Raw genomic sequence first — 12650 nt, 5'->3', positions numbered from 1 at the left:
CTGGGAGGGATCTGAGGGTTGGAGAACTTAAACTTGTTCGGTTACAGTGTAATTAGATTAATGATAGTCAGCTTTTAACGCAGGGTAGAGTAATTATGCCATGATTTGTTGTTACTCAGTGGCTTTTCCACAAATTTTCATGGTCTAATAGCAGATTAATTCAGTGACAGGTCAGTTTCTACTTCTGAGATTGGATGGATCCAAAAATGAGAGGAAAAACTAATGGTCAGAAAAAGAGGTGGATAATAGGTTCCAATTTGTTATCAGTAGGTGTGAAGCGGTATCTAATCTCTAGAATGGCCTCAAAGGCTGCGAGCCACTCGGTACTGCCCTGCCTTTGCCTTTCCCCAGATAGCTCAAGGTTGCCATTTTAAATTAACCTACAGTATATCCAAATTGCAGTAGGCAACTCTGCCCGCTGCCTTACTCAGAATCTCTAATTAGGCATTGTGTATCAGCCGCGGACACATAAATGCTCCACATGTAACAATGTGCTAATCAATGGACCAGGATAATTGAGGGCAAACCTCCTATGACTCCAGCTTATTAGACACATTATGAATTGTGCAAACCACTAGATCTCTAATGAAGGATGCCTATCTTTTTACTGTAACTTTTCCTTACTTATTACATACTATGATGACACAAGTGGTAAACACACCTTTCATTGCCCATGATATAATCCAAGCCCTGCATACATCCATAATATGCTAAATAATAGCTTCAGCGTTGCCTGGAGAAAGGACTTTTGGGGGGGAATTATCTGTATATGATTTTTAGATAATACTATGGAGTAAATACTGTTAGGCCACAAATTTACTCTCTGGCAATTACTACATATTATCAATGGAATAAAAATAATGAAATATTGGTAAACGTCTTTTCAAAGTAATCAACTGTGAACACTTTTTCAAAGTATTTTTCTAACAAAGACCTAGTAAAATGTTTATTTTTCTTTAACCGAAGATTTCATTCCACCGCTATGAAAGAAGCATCCTACTTAATTGAACATACTTCAGAACACACAACCAAGAGATAAAGATAAAATTCAGTTTAGTTTGTGTGTTTTCGCCGGTGACTTTCATTGATTCCCCCCCCCCCCCTCCTAATCTCCTCCCGTGTCCTGCCCCCATCCTGTTCCTTAAGTAGGCGGGAGCTCTCGATTTTCTTATCAATAGAGGGCGCCCTCCAGTCACTGCAAATCCTGGTGTGAAGCGGAACTGCTCTAGAGGAAAAACTTCATTTCTTCTAAGGTGCTTTATTGCTCCTCTGCTGTAAAACTTGACAAGCTCAAGATTTATAAGCCTAACAATTCACTTTTTTATTGCTGCATAAGTGTTCAGCCGGCTAGAGGAAAATTTTCACAATTAAACCGCAAGTTGGTTCCTATTTTCAAAACTTTAGGTCAGTTGACACACTCGCCGGATAAATTAGGCCTGTTAGCAAGATCCCGAATCCGCTAGGAAAGCAACACCGTGGTGAATAGTCGCTTAAAGAGCATCCACCCTCCAGCTCCAATGCTCACAAAGAAAAATCTGGGAGGGAGCTGGGACACAAACATAAAATTGATGACCTATAAAAGTTTTACATTTTAATAAGAAAAAATATCTTGAAGTGACAGCTTGTACAACTCACAAATCCACCCTGTTTCTTGCCACTTGTACTCTCTCCCCGCCTTTGTTTTCAGGAAGGAAAGATGAGGCCAGAACAGTACAATTAGGGGACTCAGCAAAGCAATGGTATGAACGTGCAAGTGGATAGAATGGAAATATGCTAGCAACGTTAATGGATGCTAAACAAGATGCGGTTTCTTTTCCTGTCCTCTCGTTAATATATCTCCATTTCCAGAATTCTTACACGAGGGTCTGCTTAACAGATCAACTGGGGCAGAGGAACCAGGACCCAGACCCCGGGTTGCTATTTCTGCAACCCATTCTAGAGTAAGGGCTCCCCCGCCGCTCCCCAGTCCACAGCAGGGGCTGAAATAGCCCGGGCGTCCGACAGCCCAACGGCCAGCAGCTCCTGGATGGTACTTACATCATTCTTAACCCTTCCGCTCCTGGAGGGGGCTTGGCGGGATCAGGGAGCCGCCGAGCTCCGGAACACGCAGGACCTGGGTGTGAGAGAAGAGCCCCCGAGCCCGGCATGAGCGCTGCGCCCCGGAAGGCGAGGGCCCGGGGCGCGCGTGAAGCGCATCGCCCGAGCGCACCCCGCGGGCCCCGGCGATGCCTGCGGGCTCCGCCGCCGCTCGCGCTGCTCAGAGCGGCAGGTGCAAAAAGCATTTGGGAGCCGCTTGCCAGCGCGCGGAGGTAATGCGCTTCCTGTCCATTTATCTCAGGAAACCAGCGCAGCCTTCCCTTCGAAACAAAATTAACCTCTCATTAGCCAGCCACTTACTCCCGAAAAGGCCTTAAAAGCTTTACCAGCTCGCTAATGTATTTAGGATTTTCTTCCAGGCAAACGCAGCCACGGCGGTGACTGCCATCAGCCCCTGGGGTTCCTCTGGGTTCCCCCGGGAGCCAACCGCCGACCTCTCCGCAGCCTCAAGTCTGGGAAACTCTGGCCAACAAGGATCCCTGTTTGTAGTCCCTGAACGGACTTCATGCCAGAAGCAGCCAAAACAAGACCCGCTAATTCCGCCAGCGCTCCTCAAATCAAAACCTCAGTTCCCTCGTCCTCGCAGGGAGGAACTCCCATGGCTAGCTGTCCCCGGGTCGTGGCCGCTGACAGCGGGTGCAGAAAGCACTGCTCAGGGACTGGGGTGGAGTGGTGTAAGCTAGGATCTAGGCGATTCCAGAAGTGGGGAATCAAATGTGGTTCTAGATCTGCAAGTGGCCAAGGGGGCCCTTTTGGAGCAGCTGGGGTTTTCTCACCCTGGCCCCCTGCCGTCCTGAGGCTGGCAGATTTATACCACACAGGTGGACCGAGACCTAAACAAAACAGTCCGGGCCGCTGCCTGCCGCTCGCCCCCCACGTCCCCTTGGCCCACCGCAAACTTCAACAAAATAAACAACTCACCACAGGCATTCCCTTGTCTGCAGCGCGACGCTTGCCAGCTGGGAAAATAAGCCGCAAGCCACGCGGCCGGGGCGCGGAGGGAGGGCAGCGCAGCGCCCGCCTCTCGGCTCCAGGTGGGGCCGCGGTCCTCGGGGCTGGCGGGAGGCTCCGCCTTGGGTGCCGCGCTCCCCGCTCCCCGACAGCGAGTGAGCGCCGGGCGAGGGGCTGCGCCCTTGCAGCCAGCCCGAACCCTCTGCCACCTAGGGGCGGGGGCGGGGAGGCAACCCCCTCAATCCCAGCCCGCTTCCTCTCCCTTCCAGCGTCAAAGACCAAACCTAGGGACCCCCACCCCACCCCTCCTGCGCCACACCGCCCCCTGCCGGCACTACCCGGATTTTTCCTGCGCGACCGAGGAGTGGCAAGTAACGGCGGCGCAGAACCCCGGCCTCCAGGTCCCGGCGGGGCCTCCTCGCCACTCCTTCACCGCACCGAGTCCTGTACAAAGGCGCCTTTCACGCCGCCTGCGCCACCCTCCGTGCCGCCCTCAGGCCGGGCCGAGCCTCTGCACCGCCGGGGCCCGGTCGGGGACCGTGCCAGCTGTCTCCGGGCGGGACGGCACCGGGCGCAGGCAGGCTGTTCCCACTCCTCGCCTCGGCACATGTGCGGTCCCCAGCCCCCTTCCCACCACTTTCTCTAGCTGTCCCCCGGCGGCCACGACCTTCACCCTTTCTTCTCCATAGACGATCTTTGAGGGTCTTCCTACTGTGCCTAAATGGGGGTGGGCGGGCGGCCGGAATGGTCCTCCGGACTTCGCCGAGATGAGGAGGCCGGCGACCCTTCCTGTCCACCTCAGGGGCCAGTGTGGCTTGAGTTTACAGTTTAAGAAAGCCCAGGATAACGATTTGGGAATTATGAGGGGAGAGAGGATTGAAAGGCACCTAAGACAGGTGAGGACGTGGATGACAGAGAACAAGCCCACGGAACGTTCGAGGATCGACAGCCACCTGGTAAAAGTGGCAGGCGTGGAAGGGGCGCGGAAACGGATCAGCTTTCTTCCCCAGGCTGATCTTCCTCAGTTGAAAATAAGCATCACAGGCATTCATTCCGTGGTAGCTATTGTTCCAGAAACGCTTAGCCTGGGACCAGCAGTCTGCCGCTCTTTATCCAGGCAAATGTTCAGGCATCTTGACTTAGGCATTTGCTTCTTGCCTGCCTCGGGGCGTCTCGGAGCCTCTCGCGCTTTCCGCGTTCTCACGCCCCTTCCTCACGCTCCCTCGGCCCACCGCTAGAGGCAGCATGGGGCAGTGTACGGAGGGTGGGTGGCCTCCAGCCCGGAGGCTCTCCTCTCGCTTTCCGGGCAGGAGCCTTAAGCTGCTGATTTAATGTCTGGACTTTGAGGTCACAATCAAGAAAGAGTATGTTAGTGGCAATGGCCGGGTTCCTTCCGGTTCTGAAATTCTATGACAAGGGAGGCCTCCTCGAACCCTTTGTAGATTCCCTTTTAAAGTGTTTTCCCACTTTATCTTCTCCAAGGGCCAATCAAATTGGAAAAAAAAAAAAAATACTGGGGATATCTTAGGAAGAATGTAAGACACGTTGAAAAATGCTTTTTGCTACTGAGAATTTAACACCTCCCCCCCCCACCACCACCCAAACCCTCAGTTCCTAGTCCACAGAAACAAGGAACTGTAATGTCCCCACTTGTGCTGCCTTTGAAATGCCACTCCAGCCGTCTGCAGTGCAGAGGTTTGATTTAGGACCTAAAGGCAGCCTTGTTTTTCTCCTCCCTTCCACCAACACAAAGACGAGCTGCCACATAAAATAATGATGAACACGAGTTCGAAAGCAGGCCTAGAGAGCCACTCCCCCGGGGCCCTGGCTTTGGACAGCATGTACACAGTAGCCAAAAGCTACCAGAATCCTCTCTCTCTCTCCCACTTCCCACAAAAACTGGGCCGTGGAACCTGCATGATAACTTGTCAATCAGAGGAATTTCAGACATGCTTAGCTTTCATAGCAATGCACACTTTAAAAATGTTACGTTAAAGAGAATTCTTAAGTAGACTTTCATTGGGGAAACAAGTTTCTCCGAACAATAGTGGTGCAAAAATATTTTGAGCTTGTCTAATTCTGTTGCTTTCATTTGGATCAATCTGTACCCACCCCTCATACACACACACACACACACACACACACACACACACACACTCTCTCTCTCTCTCTTTTCTAGATCTTGTGTTATAAGTTTCAAGAGGCAAACTATATACCCCTAAAATAGCCACTCTTTTATATTACATTTGCTCTATAAACAATAAACTTCAAGAAACTGGAAGTTATAGAAATAAATAACTGTGAAGTTACTCCTCTGTGAGACAATTTAGATCTACCATGGTAATTTATAGTTTCTCTTGGAGGCAAAATCTCCCCACACTCATCTGTATATACAAGAACATTATTAAAACATGACAGAGTGGAATACACTACAATATTGAAAATTCCATGAAATCTAAGATATTTGGGAAATTGGCTCCCTTGATTCTAATAGCCAGTACTACCAATTACGAGTTTAAGTAATAAAAAACTAGGTGTATTATAATAAATAGATGATGTATGTTTATATCTTACCATATTAGAGAAAATTCCAAGGAGATGTATTTTAACTCATCTTAATAAATTGAAACAAAAATGGGACCAAAGAAATCAGTGTTAAGATAATCACAAGTACAGAAATAATAAGTATTCTCCTTTTTCTTGTCTTCTTATGTTTCATCACCCTATCATTTCAAATTCTCCAAGCCACATAAAGAGGCTCAGGTAATGTTTATGCCAGAAACAAGGTTAGATTCAAGCCTGAGAATGAACCCAGAGATGAAATCAGTGCATTTCAGCAGAAGTTTGATTGAAACAAATCTGGCTGAATTTGAGAGTGGGAGTTGTTTCAGAAGAAGAGCAATATAGCATAGGAGTAGGAAAGGGCTTCTCAGTGGTCAGGCTCTTGCTGTGGAATTGTTAATGTGCTCTTCAGCTGTCCCAGCTGGGACTGTCCATCAACAAAGAATGTGAGGAATGCATGACTGGTGCAGGGCTCTATGTGAAATAGATGAAGTTTCCTTTTCCCCTGTCCCCTGTGGGGGGCCCCCTGAGGGAGATGGGGGTGCACCCCCCCAGAACCCCTGGTAAGTAATCAGCATCCAGGATACTTGCTCCTTGTTACAGAAAGGATCTGAAAGTGACCCATTCTCAAATACAAATTCTTTGTTTTAATTCTTTCATTAAGCAAATTTTTGAGCACCCCCTAATGAACCTGGCAATCTTCTAAGTCCTGGGGATACTGCTGTAAACAATCAGATAAACTTAAGAATGTATATTCTGGTGGTGGGAGAGTAAACAGGTCAACAAGTCAATAAACAAAATAACTGTAATAATGCTCTAAAGTTTAAGGAATAGGGGCCTATGGTAGAGAGGAATGGATGAGAAAAACACACCATTAATGGGAAGGACTTTCTAAGATATCATGCTAGGGCCTGTGGAATGGGGAAAGGGTTGCAGGCAGAGGTCGAGGTCTCAAGGTATTGTTAACAGTTCAGAAGAAAAAAAAGAAATAAAATCAATGAATCACTGAAGTAATAATTGGTAAAAAATTGTTGCGCATAAATTTCTAGAAGACAATTGCCAAACCAGGAACACTGAAACAAAAAGAGGTATAGTGTTATAAAGTAGCTTATATAGTATGAAGGCAGTGATTGTTTATTCTTCACGGTGATTGGTTACAACATTAGAATTTTCTTAAATGAAAGAGAATTAGTCAGTGGTTAATTTATGTCATTTTCAGGGAATAATTTAAATTTTGGCTTAAGGTTTTCAGAAGCATAAGCAAGAAACGATCCAGGTCAGGCTAGCCTCGCTTGTGTTGCAAAATAAGCTAAATTAAGCTTTGTTTGTATAACTAACTGGTTTTTTTCTGTTCGGGGAATTTTCAAGTCTGGTGTCCATTTGTGTTTGTTTTTAACAGTATGAACAATATTTGAGTGTTCAAGGAACAGAAAAAACTGTGGCAAAAAGCACCTGCTGGGTACATTTGCAGCAATCTAAGGCAGAGTTCTTTAATTCCCAGTTGGCGTCTGAGTGAAGGAGACTTCTTGGTTGTTCCCAAACCTCAGAAAGGCAAGAAAAGGAAGTAGCATTTATTTTTATTTAATTACTAGTAGGAGCAACACCTGGTGTCTAGCTCTGGTGGGCGGGGGATCTAACTGTGCTCTCTCACAATCTTCCTCTGAAGCACAGATTATTGTTCTCATTTTATAGAGAAGGAAATTTAGGTTGAAAGAGTTAAAAACCTGCTCAAAGATACATAAGAAATAGTTGGTACAGGATTTGAACTGAGTCTTTCTGATTCGAAAGTCCAGTTGTTTCTTAGACTTTATTGCTCTATATTATTTATTGGAAAGTTCTGTCAGTAGAATGCACAGAGATTCATCATACAGGTTTTGAGCCACTGATAAATAAAATGAGTGTAATTAATAGGGGGATTGAAAATGAACTGGTTGAAAAAAACACCTTAAGAATTATTTTTAGAAATTCTAAATTAAATCTGTGGTCCTCTTCTAGCTTAATCAAGACTTTCTTTTCAATAGTACAGAGAGCTGGAGTCTCTTATTTCCTCAAGTTATGTTCTGCTACTTTATACAGCTCTTGTCAAGACTTGAATGGACACTCTGGGCTTGATGAAATGCCTAGTAGCCCATGGCTTGATCGTGGGGCACAGGTTTTGATACACACTCCTTCAATGGGAGGCCTCCAAGTTTCTAATGAATTCACAAGCAGAATTATCTTATGGACATACTCTTGCCTATTTCCCAACTTAGATTGTGCAATTTCTTTATTTAGGGCTGTGTGCCTATGGTAATGCATAAGTGGTGTCCATGGTGCCAGGTACACAGTAATACTAGTGGTTTCCTACCACATTTGGAGCCGGGAAAGAAAACTAAGAGTAATGATGTGGAAAAAGTCCAATAGGATCATAATGGAAAATAATACAGATCATTAGTGCACAGCTTCATTACTGCACTAATAATTACTTTAAATGGACAGCCAGAATTATTATATCCAGTTATTCATTCAGTCAGTCGGTTACCTATTCAGCCAATCAATCTTTCAACAAATATTTATTGAACTACCTACCTACTATGTACCAATACTCTTCTAGGCATAGGGAGATATCAAGGGAAAGGAAATACATCAATGAATAAAAACAAAAATCTTTCTTCCTCCTAGAGGGCAAGACAGACAACAAACATAAACATGAGGACATTCTAGAGTATATTAGAAGGAGTAAAGTGCTCTGCGAAAGGTAGAGCAGGATAGAGAGATGTGGAATGCTGGTTTGTATGTGCAATATTTAAAAGGGTGGTTAAGGTGGGCTTCACTGAGAAGGTGACATTTGAGCAAACACTTGGAGGAATTGATTGAGCGACTATGTAGCTATCCAAAGGAAGGGAGTTCAAGGCAGAGGCCACAGCCAGTGCAAAGATTTTGAGGTGGAGGCATGGCTGACATATTCAAGAAAGAGAAGAGGCTAGACTTGTCAGAATAGAGTAACCAGGGGAGAATGTAGGTTAGGTACAAGTTTAGAGACATTATGGGGGTCCAGATCACATAGAACTTTGAGGCTATTGTAAGGATTCTGACTGAATTTGGGTACCTTTGGATAATTTTGAGCAGAAGAATGACATGATCTGAATTTTAGGAGTTCACTCATGTTGCTTGAGAATATACTGTAGCCAGGCAAGGGTGGAAGCTGAGAGTCCAGTGGGATAGTTATTTTAATAGTCTATCTAAGGGATGACAGTGTCTTAGACCAATGATAGTAGCAGAGGAATTGTTTACAAGTGGTTAGATTCTGGATATATTTTGATGTTTGAATCAAAAGGATTCTTCATAGATCATATGGGGATGTTTGAGAGGAAAAGAGACAATGACCACTCTAAGGCTTTTGGCTTGAGCCACCATCCAGATGTATTGCCATCAATTGAGCTAAGAGTTAGAGCAGGTTTTTGGTGTGTGAAAGACAAATGCAACAGACAATTAAGGAGATGCTTTTATTCAGCCTGTTGCAATAGGGAAAAAGTCTATTAATGAGTACCATCTCAAAGAAAAAGAACGGGGCCTTGGGAGAGAGGCAGGTAGGCAAGGGGGTCATCAGGTCATCTTATGGGAGTCCTGGGGAAGGATGGAGAGGGCTCTTACCTGAGTCACTGAGGAAGGGCGGAGGTGAGTTATCTTGGAATATTTGAGGGCAAGCTGGTGCTTTGTGGTTAGACATTTCTTTGAACACAAAAGGATGGGAGCTAAACCTTGTCTGGGGGGAAAAGCAAGAATTTAGTGTTGGACTTAATAGGTTTAGGTTTGGATATATTTCTGTTAAACTTTTCATTGAAAATCCCTTCAACATTTCCTTGCCTGATAGCAAGACGTTTGCTGTATCCAGCCCCAAATTCTCACACTGTATGTGGAAATATGTGATTTGAAGAATCAATTTCATTTTTTTTGCAAATGAAGTCCGGATTATTTTCTTTTTTCTTGTATAAATATTTTTGTTTTTAACAGTGTTCATATTACTAACTGACCTATTATTAATAACATGGGGCCAAGTTTTCTTTCCTCTGACTTCAGCTAGCCCATGTCTCGGTGATGGGATTCAGGAACCATGAAAGAGTGCTGGGGATGGCCCTGATTGATTTCACATGCACGCCTACCCACCTGTGCTGTGCGTTTGTTCTCCTTCAGGCAGGAGGATGGCCAGTGAATTAGAAAAACCGTACTTTTCTTTAGTAAATTTATCTAAAACTACAATCCTGGATACCATTATTTTCTGCGTTGTGCAGATGAGGAAATTTAGAAGGTGAGATACCTTACCAAGTCATGCTTTCTTTTTTTAATTTTTTTTTGGGGGGACAGAAGAAAGTTAAAGTAGGATTTAAACCCAGGTCTATGACTCTAAAGTCTCAACCATTACACCGAGCACTGCTTTCCATTTATGTATCACACAAGAGCTCCATCATTTTTTGCTCTGCCTTCTTTTTTCCCCTGTAACTTTTACAGTGAAGGGATTTCTTTCTTAACCATTAATTTTTTCTACTTTTCTGAATAATATAACTTGTGTCTCTTTTATCACATAATACTGCTAGAATGAACTTCATTTGGTACTAAATGAAAACAATATAATTCATTCGATTGTGTTAGATACTATATTTAATGAAAAAGAAAATGTATTATGAAATTTTTGTGTTAGTGCCAAATTAGTGACACCTTTCATTTTTTTCCCATGCTCTTTGAGGTCCTGTTCTCATTAGTGTTTTACAGTAGTTACTGTTTTCTCTGTGAGCCACTTCACATTTTTCCTTTATTGAATGAACTATTGTTACAGTTTTTAACCCATTTTTCCAATTTCTCAGGCGCATATTTTATTTGAATCCTAATTTTCAAAAATATTGTAATTCTCCTAATGATTTATAAATTTGAGTAGTATTAAAATCTTCGCTCCAAGCTTTTAATGAAAATGTTGGATGATACTGGCTTCTAAAGGACTTCTGTAGAATGATAAGTAGCATTTCCTTCCAGTCAGGATAGCTTACATTTTTAATTTACTTTCTGGGCTTGGATTATTTATTTATTTATTTATTTATTTTTGCCAAATGGCAATTTTGAAAGCAATGTTGTCTAAGCAGTAATTTAATTTTCGTTTCTCCCATCCCTTGTCACAGAAGAAATTACGCACGCTTAGTCATGGCTTGAATGATAATTCCTGGGTAGAACTATTTCGGTTACAGGTGCTTTCGGTCATTTTGCTTTCCCAGCTGCCAAAATCCTAACTGCCCCCAAGGGTTGTCTGCACGCACCTGCAACACTAATAACCCGGTGACTTCAGGAACGCAGTTCCAGCCGTGGACCCTGGAGCTGGTCAATACTGTAAATGAGTCATTCTGTAAATGAGTCAACAAAGAAATCATGAAGCTGGTTGCATGGCTAAATCTTTCAGAAAAATACAATTCAAAATTTAGTATATCATTGAATTTACTGTCCAAATTTACCTTTTTAACATTACCGCAAGGAATCTGAATCTCGGTATATCCTTTGGTTTTTCTATACTTCTTTGCATGGCACTCTATTGTTAACTCACTGATTTTTTTAAATTGTCAAGACTGCTGTCAAGCAAGACATCAATCAAATCCCATTTGTCAATGTGAAACTTTCAGTTTCTGTTTGGGTTTCTGCCAGAATATATTTTTTATGAGTAAGTCCTCAAGTCAATCTTTTTCTTCTATTTTCTTAAAAATAGCTCAATAAAATGGAGCTTGAAAGGAAATTTTTCTTTTCTTTCCGTTTTTTTTTTTTTTTCTTCAGTTATCCTTCAAAGAATGTTTCTGATCAGGAGGATTAAAAAAATAAAGTAATCTGACATTTCAAATGGAATAGGAGAAAGAACCCTGTTATGTACCCTTTATTACTATCCTTTGTTCTGAGAATAACAGGTAATGGATAGAGCACTTGGAGCTTTCCAATCATCCATCCGCCCATGTCTGGTTTGACAATTATGCAGTTTTGCATCGTTCATACTATAATTTAGAGCTGTAAGAATCCATGCTATTTTGAGGTGACATGTGCCACAATTGTAGGATTTTTTTAAAAAGACTTTTGATTATATCAGAACTGCATGAATTCTTAAATGATTCATAGAACAGTGCTAAGCTTGGTAGTTTTTAATATTTACATTATAGACAACCATACATTATTTTTTAGTTCCCAGACATCAACAAAAAAATTATTTATTGAATAAGCAAGAATTTATATAGGGAAAACAGAGGCTTTCTGGCTTAATATTTTAAACACATATTATTAATAAAACTATTAAATAATCATTTCTCAAATGATACACATAAAAAAGAAATGAATAATGCCACATCAGAAATACATCTAACTGATGAAGTGTAATCTATCTGTCAACTCTTTGGTATGTAGATGAGCCTGAAGGAAAAATATTACTCAGAAAAACGCTTACTGAGAAACACTTGGTGCTGTAAGAGCCGTTCACTTTATTTTCTCTCTATAGTACTCAACTCTCCCCACTTTAGTAGCATGTATTTATTACTTTGCATTATAGGGAAGATAAAAAATAAGAAAATAGACAAGTAAAGAAGATAATTACAGATCACAGTAGGTATCAGGAAGAATCTAAGTAGGCTTTTGTGATGAAAGGTACTGGGAGGGACTGAGTAGATAGGTAAGGCACCTTATCTGAGCAGAGACTTGAAAGTTGAAGCTTCTCCCATGGAAAAAAGCCAACGAAAAGCACTATAGGCTGAAGAAATACAGGGCGAACTCACTCTCGTAAGAAAACTCTCAGTGGTCAGGGGACATACAGGGGCTACAGTGGCTGGAGAGGGTGAGAGATGAGAGGAGCAAAGGATACGATTTGAGGTGGGAGATGTATGCAGCACCAGATCATGTAGGGACTTGGTAAAAGACTTAGATTTCTTTCCAAGTGCAAGTGACAGGCATGACAGTGATAAAATCTGATTTATTTTTTAAAAGATCATTCTGGCTGCCTAAACATTACAAATTCCTGTAACCATTTCTCACAGGAATGATTTGCA

Source organism: Miniopterus natalensis, chromosome 3 (assembly GCF_054644295.1).
Source record: "Miniopterus natalensis isolate mMinNat1 chromosome 3, mMinNat1.hap1, whole genome shotgun sequence".
In the NCBI taxonomy this organism is placed as follows: Eukaryota; Metazoa; Chordata; class Mammalia; order Chiroptera; family Miniopteridae; genus Miniopterus; species Miniopterus natalensis.
Note: the sequence above shows the minus strand (reverse complement) of the source record.